Source organism: Callionymus lyra, chromosome 6, assembly GCF_982586985.1.
Source record: "Callionymus lyra chromosome 6, fCalLyr1.hap1.1, whole genome shotgun sequence".
Taxonomy (NCBI): Eukaryota; Metazoa; Chordata; class Actinopteri; order Syngnathiformes; family Callionymidae; genus Callionymus; species Callionymus lyra.
Window position 1 is genome coordinate 29118794 of NC_141823.1, and position 9329 is coordinate 29128122.

Below are 9329 nucleotides of genomic sequence, written 5' to 3' on the forward strand. Positions count from 1 at the left end.
CACTGCTGTCAGGGCCTGGTCCATGTGATGTCTCTGCTCACGCAGCTGTTTAGTCAATAGCATTTAGTTAAATCTTTCTTAGTCAAATGATGATGAATAATTCACCACAGCTCCTTTAATTATCATTCTTCAAGTTCCCTCAAATATGAGTATGTAAAAACAAAATATTTAAACATATTACAGGAAAGTGCACTCCACAGTTTAAAATAGAAACATCCTCTATTGCCATATTCTATTTTACAAACTGCTTTAGAGGTGGATGTTGGAATTAAATATCTTCTTTTTATTTCCCCATTTCCCATTATTGATTGACACACGTGTTTCGCCTTCTCAACTTAATCTTAATCTTGATCACACACATCCTCTTTAAAACCTTCTTTATCGTGTTTCTACAAGGGATGTCTTTCGTATATAATCACTTTGAATCCCTTCACTTTCTGATCACTAACAATGAGAACCTTGTCTGCACTCTATGCTTAACCTTCAGTGATCTCTTAAAGTTACTTTAGATGTACAATCCCCAACATACTGCTTGAAATTAAGCTTGAAGTCTTCTTCCTATTCTCTGATGCTCTTACCCCACGATTCCCTCTTCTCCTCCAACTACTCTTTACTTTCACTACTAATCATATCATCAGTAAACATCATGGTCCACGGAGACTCCTCCCTAACCTTGCTGTCAGGGTTGGAAAGATAAACCCTGATTTTAGAATATAAATAATGAGATCAAACAATTGGGTTGGAGGCCGGAACGTCACGGCTTTAGTCTGATGTTGTCTACAATGATGACAAGTATTTTCTAAAAATCTTTGTTGTGGAATGACAGCAAGAACAAAAACATTCAAGTCGGATCATGGCTGAACGCATGCTGAGTAGACACTGTCTTGCACTAATGACTGTTTGAATGTATAGTATTGATGACACCAGGGAAATAGTTTGAGAGAATGGAGTTTTGATTGGAGTTTACTTGGTTAAAGGTTTTTAGCAAATAATTTTAGAAAGTAAGAAAATGAATCTGTAAAAATGCATTTCCTACTTAAAACTGCTTTTCAATATAATAAATCATCTTCATAAACTCATATTGATTTAACCAACCTGAGATATGGAGATACACACCTTTTTGCAACTTTAAAAAACAGTCTTTACCGTATCAACTGAGCCATAACATGGCCAATGTTAAGTTAAAGCAGTCACCCACTGAACAGCACAATTAAAAAAACTTTTTTTTCGTTAATAAAAATGACTCGTTCTGTAATTTCCAGTTTCCTTAATTTCCCCGTTTTCTCATTCTCTCCATTCAGTAATTGTAAGCATTAATAAAGGACTCTTCTGTGGTATAAAACTTTAAATGAGTCTAGACGGAGTTAAAGAATTAGATGAAGAACAGATGTTGCATCTAAAACAGGTGAATGTTGCAAACCTTGCAGTTTCCAGAGAACAAACACGGTATTAATAAGCAGAGAGAATAAATTACCACGGTGGAGATTCTCCATCTGGAGGAAATATTAGATTGGACATTCGTTCTCGACATGATCCACTTAGTGTGTGCGCTGATTGCAAAATTATTAGGTTCAAACACTAGACAATGGAATACCTGCAGAAAGCCATTTCCACAGCTGATCTGTGCGGTGACCTCGGTCACACTTCCTATCATTCCTCTTTCTATGCTGATTATGGAATACCAGCCTTGATCTAATAGCTTTTATCATACAGTTCCAGTCATTGGTATTCATGCTATGTAGATGAGTTGCTCCCTAGGCCTTGGGGAAAGGCTGCAGGGCAACAGAGTACTGATGCCTGCCTTAACTTACACCACAGACCCTGACCTGCCACAGACTACAGAGGGGAGAGTGCACGAGTGAGCGGGCATGCGTGCGAGCATAGGAGCCTGACACAGCCTGAACACTGGGACTGTAAACCTTCCGCAGGAGGTGATTTTAAAAGCCAAAGCTTCTAGTAAAGACAATGGTTGTCACTTGGCCCCATCCATAAAAAAGACGGCCAAACTTGATCATCTTTGCTGTTAGAGAGTGCCATGTGATGCCTTTATGCACCAGCATGATGGGGGCGAGGAAGGGGCATTTATGGTCCAATATAGTTCACATTGATTTATTTTGTGTTTACAAAAATAAGCTTGAATGACTGAGAGTATTTCAGAAACTCAAAGCAACCAAATAGAATAGTCACCCCAAAATAAAATGTTTACTAATTTCTACTCACCCTCATGTCGACTAAGGGTTAGGAGAATGCATTCGCAAAGATTTATCCTGAGAGACTGGGAGTTTACAACACAAATAAGCAAAGAAAAGTGGGACCCGGTCGTGACCATCTTATGGACTAACTGTTACTCCAATAAGACAGATTTCTGAACCCTTAGTTGAAGTGAGAAAGTGTATAAAATGAGAATACATTTGGAGGTTGGGGAAACTATCACTTTAAGCGAATTGATGGGAATAAAGTCTAGAGTATGGAATTAGCACATGTTTATCTTGGCACCACTGGTTCTATCTACATCTTCATGAAACCAAAGAACAATGTAATAAGATTTAAAGTAGTAATTAAATGTACAATGCTGCCCACGTTAAAGGGGCAACTAATGTATTGACCTTGACCTCTATTTTACTCATCAGTATGTGTCTGTTGCACAAAAAAATATATTTAATTGAAATATTTACATCAGAAAATGTTCTTAAGCCTCGCCCACTGAAATACACATTTTTATGGAGATTCAATCTTGTTTACCATTACCACAATCATCAGGGTGTGCCAGGTAATTTCATTAATCTCCGGAAGTCTCCACCTCCAAGGGACTTCTTGTACCTATTATGTGATGATGGGATTAGTCCTCGTAACCTCTCATTGGCGGAGATTTCTGTATAAAGTAATAACTTCAAATGAGCGCCATGATGAGAGACTCACTGTATCTTGGAGAGGAAGACTTCAACATTTGAAGCATGTGAGCTTGTCGGGAGAGTTGGGTTTACACATTAGTTGCCCTTCAACGTTACTCTGCATCTCTGTCTCAACTATCGTTGCATACAGTAAGCAAACATTAATAACTTTGAATTCTGTTTCTAAAACCATCTTCCCCAAATACCACATCAATGGTGACATCTGTATTTAAAATCTTAACTAAACTGTGTCTATTCACCCAATACAAAAAGTGTATTATTATTTCCTCACCAACAACAAGACAAGAATATTCATGTCCTCTATGGCCATAGAATTGGCTAGAGACACTTCCCTATAAATCTCCACTAATCCACTAATGTGTAGTCAGAATGTTGTGAAAGGAGGTGTAATAAGGAATGATAACAGAAAAATATGAATCCAAATGAAGGAATGATAATAATAAGTGGTGTTATTTACTATAATATACAATATGGCAAGGCGTAAATTAATCCAAGGGTATTTAGCTGCAGAGACTCAATGAAACAGATCATTATTAAAAGGAAATTCTAAAAGGCTTTAAAGTTTAACTAATTGTGTTCATATTTTTATGTGGAAGAGGTCAACTGCTAAAAAAAACAAAACATGTTTGTGAGGAAAAACACATTCCTTGACTTCACCCAAACCTCAGTATCATTTTCAGCCACAATACTTTTTTTAAATAGTTTCACCAAACTGAATTATCGTACCTCAAAAATAAGAGGTTGTCTGTACCCATCACTCCCTCCTCTCACACCACAGTGAGCCTTATCAAAGTCTTCATCGCCTCCAGAATAGTTATTGAGACTGCATCCTCTGAGGTACACCTTCCCAATTTGGGAGAAAAAAGGAAGTATATTAAGAAACCTTCTCTCTTTACTCTGCACAGTTGGCCTCAGGTCCTACGTCGTTTCCAATTTAAAGTCGTCACACACTGTCAGGAGAGATATCAGTGTTTTTTGTTTGTTTTCTTAACAAAATAATGTTCCCAGTGTTGATTGATTGATAATAATTAAATAAACAAATAAAACAAAAGGAAACAATAGGAATCAGCACCATGTCATTGCCAGATGTGTGTTTCTTTCATTAATTTATTCATCCTGTGTCTTAACATGGTTAATATTAGTTAAGATGTAGACAGACAGAACCACCAGCGACAGAAGTGTATTCATAAGGTCCTCATAAATTAAGTGTTGTGTTGCAAATGTTTCAAGTACAGCCTCTCCAATGCAGGATGACAACATGCACGTTTTACAGCTCTAAAAAATTAAGCGGCTCTTTTTATATTGTTGTTCTTTCATGAAGTGGTTTGTCTGTCCGATTACAGCAACATAAATCAAGGTGTAAATGTTTCAATTTAAATGGTTTAGTTAACATGTAATTAGAAATGATTCATTTATTTTCATTTTCTAAGTGTGTGTTTTAACTATAGCCATACACATTGATTGTATACGAACAAGGTTGGCCACAGTAGCTGGTCAACAAATGTGCTCCCTCTTTATGTAATTGAATTTTCTCAGCGTCTGTCACGTCGTATTTCCTTACACAAGCGCAAACCTGCCCTTGTTTCTTTGTTGATTGTCATCTTGAAAGATCCGGTCTAAGCATGGGGCATGGAGAAGTTGAACCGCAGCCATTTGCCTGCATGTGTGTATGTGTGTGTGTGTGTTTGTGGTCAACAGTGAGTCGCCAGAGCTCTGACAGTCTGATTATGATTAATAGCACCTTTCACTTCTTGGCCTGACACGCAGCATCCCTGCTGGTTTTTTTTTTCTTTCTTCCCAGCTCGCTGGCTGTCTCTAGGATTAGAGAAGTGACAGCAGTGGCATGAGATAAACACATACAACCACACACACACATTAAAATACATGATTTGGCTAAAATATTTAAATATGTTTGAGAAAACATGAGGAGGAAACGCAAATGTACAGAGAAAGTACAAGCATACTTACCTATGGACTTGGTTTAATCCAGCACAAGCTAGAAATTGTCAAGGTCTGCTATTTTATACATTCTGAGTCCTTGAACACGGTCGCAAAAATCAATAGAAAACCTGGAAACATGCACAGTTGTTTTTAAATACACACATCCACCAGAGAAAAAATGTACTTCCTTCGAGTTAATATTCAGGTTACCAACAAGATAGCAACTAATGAACCTTATAATTCATATTGACATTGTAAGTATGGACTACATTAAATCTAGTCATAGCAAACGTTTTCCTCAACAATTAGGGATCTATCAAAATATATTTGGAAAATATATGATAATAAATATTATATAAAAATAAATCGTTGGCTAGGGTGTCAGGGTCAAAATCGCAGACTAAACAAAATGCCATTTCCTTCATTTTTCTGCTTATTCATTTTTTTTTTCTTCTTCTTTTTCTCAGCTATCAGTTTTGCCGACGGGGACAGGGAAGGTTTCTGATAGTGCTTGGTGGTCCTCTGGTGACGGATGTCTGTCCGCCACTTCACAGCCTTATTTCTACGCTAGATTTTCTGCAGACCAGCATCACCTCGTTACTTAGTTCCACCTTATAATACCTGGCAACTCCTTGTACCTCCCCTTAGTTCGGCAACACATTTGTTTCTGGACTTTTGTGATTCTTTGCAAGCTTTCTGGTCAGTGTTTTAGGTACTTTGTTCTTTGGTGAGTTTTTGATTGACTTTGTTCTTGTTTGTGTTTTTCCTGTCGTTCTGCCACCCAATCGGTCAGGAATTCCCCCTAGAAAGAGACTCAGTATTTTCTTTAAAGAGATAGGACTCTTGTAGCTGCCTCAATCTCAGAGCGATTTTCAGAACAGTTTCAACATCATTTTTGTTGAAATTCGAACCCTCTGTGTATTTATTGAAATTGGTTATATTAAACACTGGCATATGCATCGATATCAGTCACGATATCAACTTGATCATTAATCTAGGAAAATTGAGCCCACCAACAGGCAGGCCATATTAATTACTCGTTGAGCTGGGTTGGCCCCTGGGCCATGAGTGTGACACATGAGATTTAGGTAATTTCTTTCAAACGCCTCTGTTGAAAAATGTAGTGTCGTATAATTGATTTTTATCACAGAAACATGGGAAATAAGAATGTCTGAAAAACTGATCACAGGTATTCTTAGTATTTTTGAAACGACCGGAGCCTCCTCAGATAGTCTACCCTGAACTTTTTTGTTATATATTATTACCATTTCCTAGAATTATCATGATAAGGGGTTGACTTGACTGTCAAGTGTACTAGTCACCTTAGCTTCAACTAAATGGACCATTTTATCTGCCCCATCATAATTTAGCCTGCCTGAACTCTGCCTTTCGACTGTAGAAAGAATGCATTACCAAGATGGCCATGACCGCAGATTGTGGTTCAGTAACAGATGGTCACGTCACGGATACTTCATCCATATCTTATTCTGCCTGGTACCAAAACCAGTTACCCAGTGTTTGCCTGAACGTCACTTCCAGCTCCTCATAAAGAGCACTATGCAGGACATGACAGATGAGGGTGTCCTTGGCGGTGAAGGACAATCAACAAAATTAAGGAATAAAATATGGATTAACATCCATCGTGAAGTGAAATTATCACCCAGGGAGGACAAGAAACTGATATGCTGGGACAACCTTAAAGGTGTAGCATGAATGACTGCAATGAAGAGAGAAGAGCGATCCTCATAAAACTGCTGATCATTTAATCTCCTTTAGATTCCAGGTTATGAAGGGTGTCTTGCTAAATTCAATGATGTCAATTGTGGAGGGCCTCATTATTATTTCCTTGAGTCCTCACTCATGCCCATTGATTTTTTCTTTATGAGAAGCACATTCTAGATCCAGCAGATCTTCTACTGGCCTGACAAGAGAACTGTTTACTGACTTGATGAGTACCTGTCCAAAAGTTCAATGAACTACATGTCAAGTAAGAGGCAGTTTAATATTGGGTTTAGTGAGAAAATATGTTTATTGTACAACAAAATAAGTAAAGGTATTTAAGAGGGAGTTTCATCAGTATCACATTAAGAAACTTGTATTGCCATTGTTTTGTTTTTGTGGTGTCAGTACAGAATAAAATAATGAAATAAGATAACACACAAAACAAGTAATAGAAAAAACAGAACTAAGCACTAAAACATAAACATATAACCAGAGATTGATGCCTTGTAAATAATCTTTTCACATCTCCAACTCTCTAAAGTACAGACAATTCTCTGGGGTAGTTTTTTTTCGTAGTTGTGTTTTACATTGAGTGTGTAATGTAACATTAGAGGTAAACAGATATTTTACACTTTTCAATATTTTTCAAAAGGAAATCCCTGTATATTTGTAAAATACTCATAAGAATGTTATGTCACAAGTAAAGCATATATTTTAATTGTTTCCAGTTTCTCATGACACCAAATAATTGATTCTCCAATCTCGTGTACTGTTCTCATGGATTATTTGATTAAACTATTACAGCATGAAAATGTCTGAGAGATTGTATGTGGACTTAATTGGAGTTATTTTTTGAGTATTTAAGGCAAAACTTTTCCTTCACTCTGGAAAAAAAACGTACATAAAGGTAATTTTTCATCTCTCTGACAATGTTACCTGTAGTACATTTACATCAAGCTGCAAAATAATTTTGGTTGACTTAAATTAACAATTATTCTGTCTTTTCCCACCCGTGAAGAAGAAAAGGCGTATAAATTATCCCAAGGCTACTCTTTAGTTGTTTTCATCTCACTAATATTGTTAGATGACAGGTAAGATATATTCACAATCTCTTTTGGGGTTTGTTATTGCTGCATGTAATGTGAATCCCAGTGCTTGTTGAAGAAACTATAGCTGCAGAAGTTCATCTTTGTAAATGAGCTTAAAGCCTAAAATAAAGTTTGTTTCATCTGAAATTCAAATAAGATAAAATGTAGTGTTTTGATTGATGACTTTAAATGAAGACAAAAGATGAGTTATGCAGGTGATTCATAATGAGTATGTATCAAGTTTAAACTGCACTCGATTCCTCTCTATACGCACTCCCACTGTCCACAAGCCTTTGCATATTAAGCTACTAAAATGAAACCTTGTTGGAAATCGTTTATTTCTCTGTTCCCCCTGTGGTCAATGGGACTTGAGTGAAATTACAAATATAAATAAATAAAATAAATGTATATTAATGAATGTATATAATGACTAGACAATCATCTATCACAATTATGCCCTTATTTTGAACAGCATGGTGTAATTGACAAAAAAGTTCCAACCCTCTTGCCATAGATACTGTTTTTGAATGTCAGAGTGCTTTATTGGGGGATGTGCAGGTGGCTGGTAATGAGTCTTATTTAAATAGGTTCAGTACCTTTGGTGAAAGGGGGGCTGAACAAAAGAAATACATTTGAGAAAAGCAAATAGAGCTGCACTCTCCTAGCCACTTATATACAAACATACTTACTTACAAACAAACTTAATTTTTAATAGTGCTTTTGTCTAGTTTTTTTGTACTGAGATGCTTTCTGTATTTTATTTACTATTTATTTTATAGTCAAATTTAAATGTGTTTACTCTGAGGGCAGCTGGCCGTAGCTTTCCTGTTAGTAGAGAGTTATGTTACCAACTTAAACTTGATTGGATTTTGGTGCTTATCCAGATGTCTTATCCAATATATAGGTTATCTTTATATTGCAGCTGCAAATGAATAGGACTACATTAATTTGCAATGGTTTGCCAATGTTACTTTTTTGTTTTTGTCTAAAGGTATGGATTATCCTCTATAATCCTGTTTTTCAAGATTAACTTTAACCCTCACAGAAAGTACCAAATTTTGTCAATTTTCTGAGTCTCAAAAAAATGGGGGGTGTGAAGACAATTTTAGAGCAATTATTTAATCACAGACATTTATTGATTTATTTGTTTATTCAGTACTTTTATACCATATAATTTTTTTTTTTCTTTATCTTTATTTATAATATAAAATAATATTTATAAATATAATTAAAATATTGTGATGACGGACTAAAACTTCAAACTATGAAAAAATGTTAAATGGATGTATCATAAATGTATGTACAATTTATAAATAAAGTAAAATAAAATTACATCTTAATTAAACCGTTATTATAATCCTTTCATACCGTGTTTGATATTTTTATTTGGTTTTTCTTTGTTGCTTAAGGATTTGTTTTATGTTGGTAATAGATTATTTCTTTCTTCTGGTTCAGCACCCTTTCAGAACTATGAATGTCAAATTAACCAACTAGCCGTATCATGGAACCATGAGATTTTAACGTGGTGCAATAGTTAAAAGCAAAGCACAAATTAGTATGAAGCAACACTCGAGATTGAAAGTTGATTTGGTCTGAATGGCCCCATATTGTACTTTTAACAGGGTCAATTAGTACCTTTGTATCGTGTTATCGAGGCAGCTAAATC